This window comes from Grammomys surdaster, unplaced genomic scaffold, assembly GCF_004785775.1.
Source record: "Grammomys surdaster isolate TR1022 unplaced genomic scaffold, NIH_TR_1.0 225, whole genome shotgun sequence".
Lineage (NCBI taxonomy): Eukaryota > Metazoa > Chordata > Mammalia > Rodentia > Muridae > Grammomys > Grammomys surdaster.
Window position 1 is genome coordinate 1,473,085 of NW_021604670.1, and position 8,359 is coordinate 1,481,443.

The window sequence follows — 8,359 nt, forward strand, 5'->3', positions numbered from 1 at the left end:
GGTCTACAGAGTGAGTTCCAGGACAGCCAGGGCTACACAGAGAAACAGTGTCTCGAAAAAAAAAAAAAGAAAGAAAGAAAGAAAGAAAGAAAGAAAGAAAGAAAGAAAGAAAGAAAGAGAAATATTCTTCTCCTAAACGAGTCCTTTAACTCTTTCTTTCTCTCAGGTATAGGTTCAGAGAAGACATGGGGTGGAGGGAGAAAGAACAACTGCACACTCTCAGTAGTTTAGTTTCCAATACTGTCCTTCCTTTACAGCAAATTAAAATAAATGGATATGTTGAGGCTTGCTTCTAAAATCTTGTTTAGTCCTCAATGCAGTTGATTCTACAGGGTTTGGACAAGACTAGGCAAACATAAGTGTCAAGGATGAAAATGAGCTCAAAAATAAAAGAATAAAACTCAAATATTCAAGTACCAGACCAGCAAAACTCCGAAAATCTGAAAAGACCACACTTGGTCAGGTACATGACATTTCACTAACTAGAACACAATTTACTGTTCCCTCCTCTTAAAGTTTATATCCCCCCCACCTCCAAATGTACAATGTGATATTTACTCTCCTGGCCTGGCTTTGGACAATCCTCTATTTTCTCTCTAAATTATTCATCACACTTAACCTATTGGGGACTTTTACTGTTGATGGTGGGCTATTGCTTTCAGGACCTTTTCTCTCCTTTGGCTTCTTCAGCTCTTGGTCTTTGAGACTTCTGTCTCTGTCTGCCCATCTGTCTGTCTATCTGTCATCTGTCTCTGCCTCTTTCTGTGTGTGTCCCCCTCTCTGCTCCTGTCTGTCTGTCTGTCTGTCTGTCTGTCTGTCTTGCTTTCTGTCTGTCTGGTAAGATTTGCAGCCTAACTGGTTTACACTCTTACATAGCTGAAGATGAAATACAACTTCTGAGTATCTTGTCTCTGTTCCTCAGGAGCTGGGCTTCCAGGCATTTGCCACTACATCTGATTATGCATTACGCATACTGTGGATCAAATCCACCACCTTGTGTATACTAAATAAGTGCTGTTTCAATTGAACCACGTCTGCAGCTCTGTCATGGTTTTCTTTTTAGTCTCTCCCCTTTGTTTTGCTGGCTTAGGTGGCTCCAGCCGTGTCTCTACTAATGAAACAGACCAGACTTTTGCCCCTTCTCTGGTTGACTGTATAGTATATCAACCTGCGCAGGTCCAGTTTTGCTCAGTGGTGCTCTCTCCAGCCTCTGTCCTCACCTGCCCTTGCTGTTCCTCTTGGTGAAGGATTAGTACTCTTCTGGAAATATCTCTGTCTTACTTTGCAGATACTTTTTCTCTTGCCTGTGACAGTAACCTTTTAATTGGTCTTTCTGTCTCTATACGAGACAACATTGGTGGAATCATGATACTGTTGGTGGTAGTACTTCATATAGTAGGTGTCCAATAAATACTACTTATTGATTCATATACTTCAGCGATTTTATCTGATAAGCTGGAAGGTTTAAACTACAAAGCTTTCATATTTAGTACTAGCCTGAAGTTATGTCTCTAAGAAATAAAAGATGAAGTATTCATTTGAGTTCTACCTGAAATCTTATCACTGATAAGTCTAGCCCTAGTTCCAAATAGTGATCCCAATATTTAAGGTTCATTTTCAGTCTAAAACTTTTTTCTAACTCATGGACTTGGCCACTGTCACAGTATCTCACAGTATCTAAACTTTAAAGACAACAGTGCTTAGAAAAGAAAATAGGTTCTGATGACAGCTAGTACATGTCTTAGAATTTTACTGCTGTGAACAGACGCCAAGACCAAGGCAACTCTTCTAAGGACAACATTTCACTGGGACTGGCTTACAGGTTCAGAGGTTCAGTCCATTATCATGAAGGTGGGAACACAGCAGCACCAGGCAGGCTTGGTGCAGGAAGAACTGAGAGTTCTACATCTTCATCTGAAGGCTGCTATCCGAATACTGGCTCCCGGGCACCTGGGACAAGGGTATTAAAGCCCACACCCACAAGGACACACCTATTCCAACAAGGCCACACCTTCCAACAATGCCACTCCCCGAGCCAAGCACACACAAATCATCACAGGTGAATTACTAAAATACCATTTCCAGGGATGGGGGGCTGACTTGGTGGAAAAAGTACTTTCTGTACTAGCATGAGGACCGGTGTTTAGGTGAGTACCCACCGAAAAGCTGACTACGTTGGTGCACACCTGTGCAGGGACAGGTGGATCCCAGGGTCTCATTGGCCAGCCAATCCAGTCCAAAAGACAAACAAGCTCATGGTTCAGTGGGAGACATGTTTCCAAAGTTAGATACCAATAGAAAAAGACAACTCTTATTGACCTCTGGCCTTTACATGAGCACACATAAGCAAGCAGATATGCATAAAGCACACACACACACAAACACACACATGTACACACACACACGTACCCACACAATCCACACAACCCACACAAGCATTTTTCTGTTTATAAATAGAAAATTTAGAATAGAACCAAACAGTGGGTGTCTCCTTAGACCCTTATCTTCATTCTAAGTTGAAGAGTTTAATCACATACTTTGATGTACAAGTCCTTTATAGTTTTTCCTTGAAGTAACAAACTTTTATCTCTCCATTCTCTGTAGGTAGTGTAATTTTGAGAGGTCCAGATATAGGCCAAAGTCTGCATTGCCCAGACTAGGCTTCCCAGAACCACTGTCATATCTGCTTCTGGGAGACACAGGACTCCACTGCCTGACGGCTTTGGCCCAAGAACTCCTTGTCTGCCCTGCCAAACAGGTCTCAGAACAAGCTGCACATGCTGGAGCATCACCCTGTTTTCCTTCCTTCCTCATACTGGGCCTCACTATTCTCAGCCTCCTCAGGCTCCTTCTTCCTTTTCTCTTACAAGTTCATCTCATCATGAAGTTTTCCCATGTTTAGTGACTACTACTTGGGTAAGCTAGACTAACATGCAGTCTACATTCTTGATAAGTTTATTTCTGTTCTGGAGAAGAAAATGGAAAACTTGGTTTGTTTTTAGTACCGATAAAGGCCTGACTCTGTTCCCTGCAAAATTCAAGCACCAAAACTAAAGGGACAATGGGATTGTATTAAGAGTGGATCTTTTAGGAAGTAATTAGGTCATCAAGTTTTCTACCTGGAAAATGGGAGTGTTCTGGTTTCCTTTCTGTTTCCATGTCAAATACCATGACAAAAAAACAAACAAACAAACAAAAAAACAAAAACAAAACGAAACAAACTTAGGCGATGAAAGGATTTATTTGGCTTATACATTTAGGTTCCATCATTGGTGGAAGTCAGAGCAGAAACTGACTGCTCTGACAAGGCTGCTGGCTATTCCAGGGAATGTTACCTCAACAGGAAACTTACAGCTAAGGAAGTACAGCCATGGAGCTGCTTGCTGGCTTGCTCTTAGGCTCATACTTAGTTAGCTTTCTTATAGTTCAGGAATACCTGTCTGGGGATAGTAGCATCCTTAGTGGGCATCAAGATAATTCCACAGACATGCCCACAGGCCAATCAAATCTAGATGATTTTTCAAATGAAGGAAGGCTTTTCTCTCAGATGACTCTAGGCTATGTCAACTAAAGATAAAGGACACACATACTAGAGCCCTTATAAAAGGGTTCACTTGTCCCTTTGCCCTCTTCCTCTTGAGGACACAGCATCCTTCCCCTCCAGAAAATGCAATACCAAGTTTCCATCTTGGAAACAGAACTTGGATCCTCAGCCGACAATGAAATTCCTAATGCCTTGACCTTGGACTTCCTAGCATCCAGAAGTGGGAGAATTACATTTGTGCTCTTTATAAATTACCCCGTTTCATATGACCAGAATGAAAATAAACATCATTTGTATATCTCCAGTCACTCCTGCTTCTACCCTGTCACCTTTTCTTTAGAAAGATTTCCCTTAAATCACAAGAAAATGTATCACAATGATGAAAAGAAATAAGTATTGCTCATAATCTTTCATCTCTCATATAACCATTGCTTTCTGATCTCTTCTCTAATCAAGTGAATTTTTTTTCTAGCATCAACAAAAGTTGATTACAATAATGATGTAATAGATGAGCTGGCGGACATGCAGACAGCCAGGTTAGTTAATAGGTCAAGGTCAAGGAGAGTCGGCTGCAGCTTGTAAACTCTGCTCTAGCAGGGAAAAAGCTACAGAGGTGACCACATAGAAGTGAGGCTCTGTTCTGATAAAGAAAGTCAGTGAGAGACTGTAGCTTTGGTGCCATGATTTATTGATTATTTGTTTGTTTCTTTGGACAGGGTCTCATGGTTAGCACAGGTTGTCCTCAAATGCTCTTTGTAGTCGAGAATGACTTCAAACTTACTTCTGATCCTCTTGCCTTCATCTCCCAAATGTGAATGCCACAACTCCTGATTTATATGTGCTGGGGATCAAACTCAGGGCTTTTTTTTTCATGCTAGGTCAACAGTCTGCCAGTTGAGCTAACATCTCAGCCCTGATCTGTGTTTTAGCTAAAGAAAAGATCTTTTAAAAGATCTAATCTATGTATAGATGGGGATTTTCAGATCCCACCCAGTAGGGCCTATAGAAGAGAGCTCAGGGACTTTCATGAAGTGGCAGCTGGAGCACAGAACTCTTATCAGTGTCCCAGATAAAGTGTTTTCCTTACCTCTGTGGGCCCAAGGGACACGCCATAGAATGTCTGAGAAGCTCATGTTTGTATGGAACTCCCTTGATGAACCAGCTATGATGTACAGACTGAGTAACAAAGCTGACAGTCAGGTTGTGATCTTTTGCTGCTGTCAGGCATGAGTTAAGTAGGTTGCAAACACTTCACAATGTGCTTTTCCCATTTAATTTTGTGGCTGCATAAACTTTCATAGCAAATAATGAGTTGGGGCTGTAGCCCAATGTTATGGACTCTTTCTGTATTAGGAGAGCCTGCAAAGAGCAGCCCTGCATTCTAATAGCCTGTTTTATCAGGCACAGGCTGGGCTGAGCAAGCTTGTTTTGGCTAGGAGAGGGATTCTGTAGAACTCTGAGGAACCCACCACAGAGCTCCTTGGCCTCAGTGCCATCCTTCCGTCTCTGTGGAAACATTTTTCCTCAAGACTTGACAGCTGTTTCCTCCTGGGCCAGAGTAAATTTGTCCCTCAGCTAGCATCCTGACTGTGTCTGTCTTGATTTGAGTGTTGAAGGATAAATTCTTACCTAGGAGTTCTGTTTCAACATCCACACTGGTACTCCTGTTCATTGACTTCCTATTCTCCAGCCCATCTGCCGCAGTGGCACCGTGCCTGATTCCTGGCAGAGTGAGCTCACTACAAAGGGCTGGAGTCTCAGTGCATCCTGTGTGGAGGGGTACCTGACAAGAGAGGGAAGAGGAGGTACATAAACCTGAGAGAAGAGGTAGAAAGCCACTTTTTCTTGCACTCTTCTCAGTCCCAGGCTCCTGGACTCTGTGGTACTCCTCTGTGGTACAGAACCATTTAAAAACCTGGAGGTGAGAATTACTTCGGACTTGGGGAACCATGAGCGCTGGAAGCCAGCTCTGGTGCTCACGCCAGCAGAAGACATCTAGCAATGAACACTCAAGATGAAAAGAGTGTGATGGAGAAAAGAATTATACAAATATAATACACAATGTTGTCCCATTAGAATGTGTGAATGCCTGCGTGTGTGTATGTGTGTGTGTGTTAGAGAAGGTGGGTGGTGGATTATATGTACTTTAAATTTTTTTCCATTTTTTCTGTTATGCACAGTTTTTAGGCTACATCAATAACAAAAAGCCAAATTAAAATTAAAAATGGTTGTAAAATATTCAGTATGAGATGAAACGTTATAGAAAGTAATCTCTGGTTGAGGAAGAATACGTAAGCCCTCTCTGAGATGACAGACAGTTGTTACTGTGGAAGGGTCAACCTGGAGCTTCTGAGCACTAACGGTTCTGGAAGTAGAAAGGATGGTAGTGTGGCAGCTGGAGCAGAGAGACGGGCAAGGCTGATTCTGGAATAAAAAATGGTGTGGGCGGGGTACGTTGAAGATGCCAACAATGTTTGTGATTCTCAAGGCTTCTTCTCACTCAAATGATTGAATTAAACTGAGCCACAGGGCTTTTTAAGAAATCCTTGGAGGTTTTCCTTGCAGATAGAAAATATTTTCAACCACAGACCTGGCTCTAATTCTCCCAGGAGTCAGGATGATGAACTGAATTGTTTTTGTCCTGGAGGAAAAGATAAACCTTGAAACCACACCTTCGGCACTCTGGCGTGCATTGTCTTTGTTCTGCTTCTCAGCTGTTGACTTTATCAGTGGTCAGCACAGCTCCACGGTAGTACCAGCGACCATCTATTGTACCAAAGGGTGTTTCTGGATCTCTTGGAAATGTTGCATTGAATCCCCCACAGATCTTTCAGGGTACATATTCACTTAAGATTTTATGATTAAAGACTTAAGCTTTTTGCCTGGAGTCACCTGGTCATCCAATTGTATATGTGCAATAAAACATCAAAACTCTGGAGTGTAAAGGAAGTCCTACCCAATATTGGCTAGAACTGGGATCAAACCATGCCACCCCCCCAACTCCCACTCTAGTGTGCACACTCCATGAGCTCTCCTTTGTGAGATCCTTCATCTTTTCTCCCAGGTGTGAGGTCTTTATGGATAGAGTTTCATTTTCAGAATCATTGTCCCATCCTACCCAGGATAGGATAAGGCACACAATAGCAATGTGGTTAAGGGAGTGGTCAATGCCTACGACATAAAGAAGTACTTATGCAGAGTGAGCCCCATCAGGTGGTATGATTTCTACCTATGAGTAAAGTAGGAAAAGATGTTCCAGTAATTATTTATGTGGTAGGAAAATGCATATAGGATTTAGAACAATAACAACAACACGCTTAGATTTTAACTCATTTGTATAGTCTATGACTTTGAGATATAGATTGAGGACAAATAGTTCCTCAGCTTCAGTTTTCTCATATATAAAACAAAGGGATTAAAACCTATGACATAGGACCATTAAGTAAAAGGGCCTTGCGTAGAACATTGTGGACACATTGAATATTAGAGCCTCCCTTTTAAGAGGAGGCACCTGTGTCACCCTGATAAAGCTGGCTCATCAGTAGAAGAGGCAGCATTGCTGATGTGATATTACCACCAGGCCAGGTTTTGAATCAGCAGTGTTTCTACTTGTAGGAAATCAAGAAAAAGAACAATAGCACCCCCCATTGAAAGGTACATTATTTCCAAAAGACAAAAAGGGAAACAAAATGTTGTGTACACTATGGAATAAATACATCTTTAAAGGGAAGGACATTCAGATACAGGGTACTATGTGGATGAAGCCTTGAGGTCATTATGTATGAAATAACTACTGTATGAGTCTTCCTATATGAGGGATGTAGAGTCACTGAACTTCTCAAAATGTGAAATGGAGCTTGTCAAGGAAGGGAGACTCAGAGATACTAAATAAACAGTTTCAGTTTTTGAAAGATACAGAAGTTCTAGTGATCAGTTGAACAACAGTGAAGATGCATCTTATTATACTAAGTTCATACTTAAAAATGTATATGTGGTACATTTTGTGTCGTGTCTATTGCATCACAATTAAATGGGTCTAGTGGCACAGGCCTGTCATATCAACTATGTAGAAGGCAGAGGCAAGAGTACTGCAAGTTCAAGGCCTGTCTGGCCTACAGAGTGAATTCAAAACCAATCTGAATAATGTAGAGGAACCTTGGCTTACAAAAATGATAGTAGTGTAGCTTAGTGGTACAGTACACAGCATAGTAGTGACACACCAGACTTAATCCCTAGCATAGCAATAAATACATACAGAAATACATAAGTACTAAATAAATAAATAGTTCCTGTTGTAATTTTTATTTTATGTCAGGTGCACATTCAGCCTCATTTATTTCTGATCTGCCTTGAAACCCTGAAGCTATTGCTTTGGAGACAAAACTTCATCTCTGCTGCAACAGGTGGGAAGTAGCTTTGTAATTCTCAGACGAGCAGCCTATCTCTGCTAATGTCTTTCTAATTATCATGTAGTCTTAGCATCCAACTATAATTATTATCAGTTAATTAGACCTTAAAATGTATCTTTGATAACACCTTTGGCATTTAATTATGTAACTGGAAATGTATGAATGCTATTAAGGGGACATACAACTACAGTAATGTGTAATTAGATCTCATTTTTGTTTCTTGATATCCTATTGATTATGATAATAGTTTTGTATTTTTTTACAGCTTCTTTGGAGATGGTCATATGAAATTTATAGTCTAAGGAAGAAGCACATGTTTTAATGAATTTTTAAAAGGGATATTATAAAGAGAGAAGTCAGGAGAAACAGAAATGTGGCTGTTTTTTTCTTCTAATGCCATTTAATG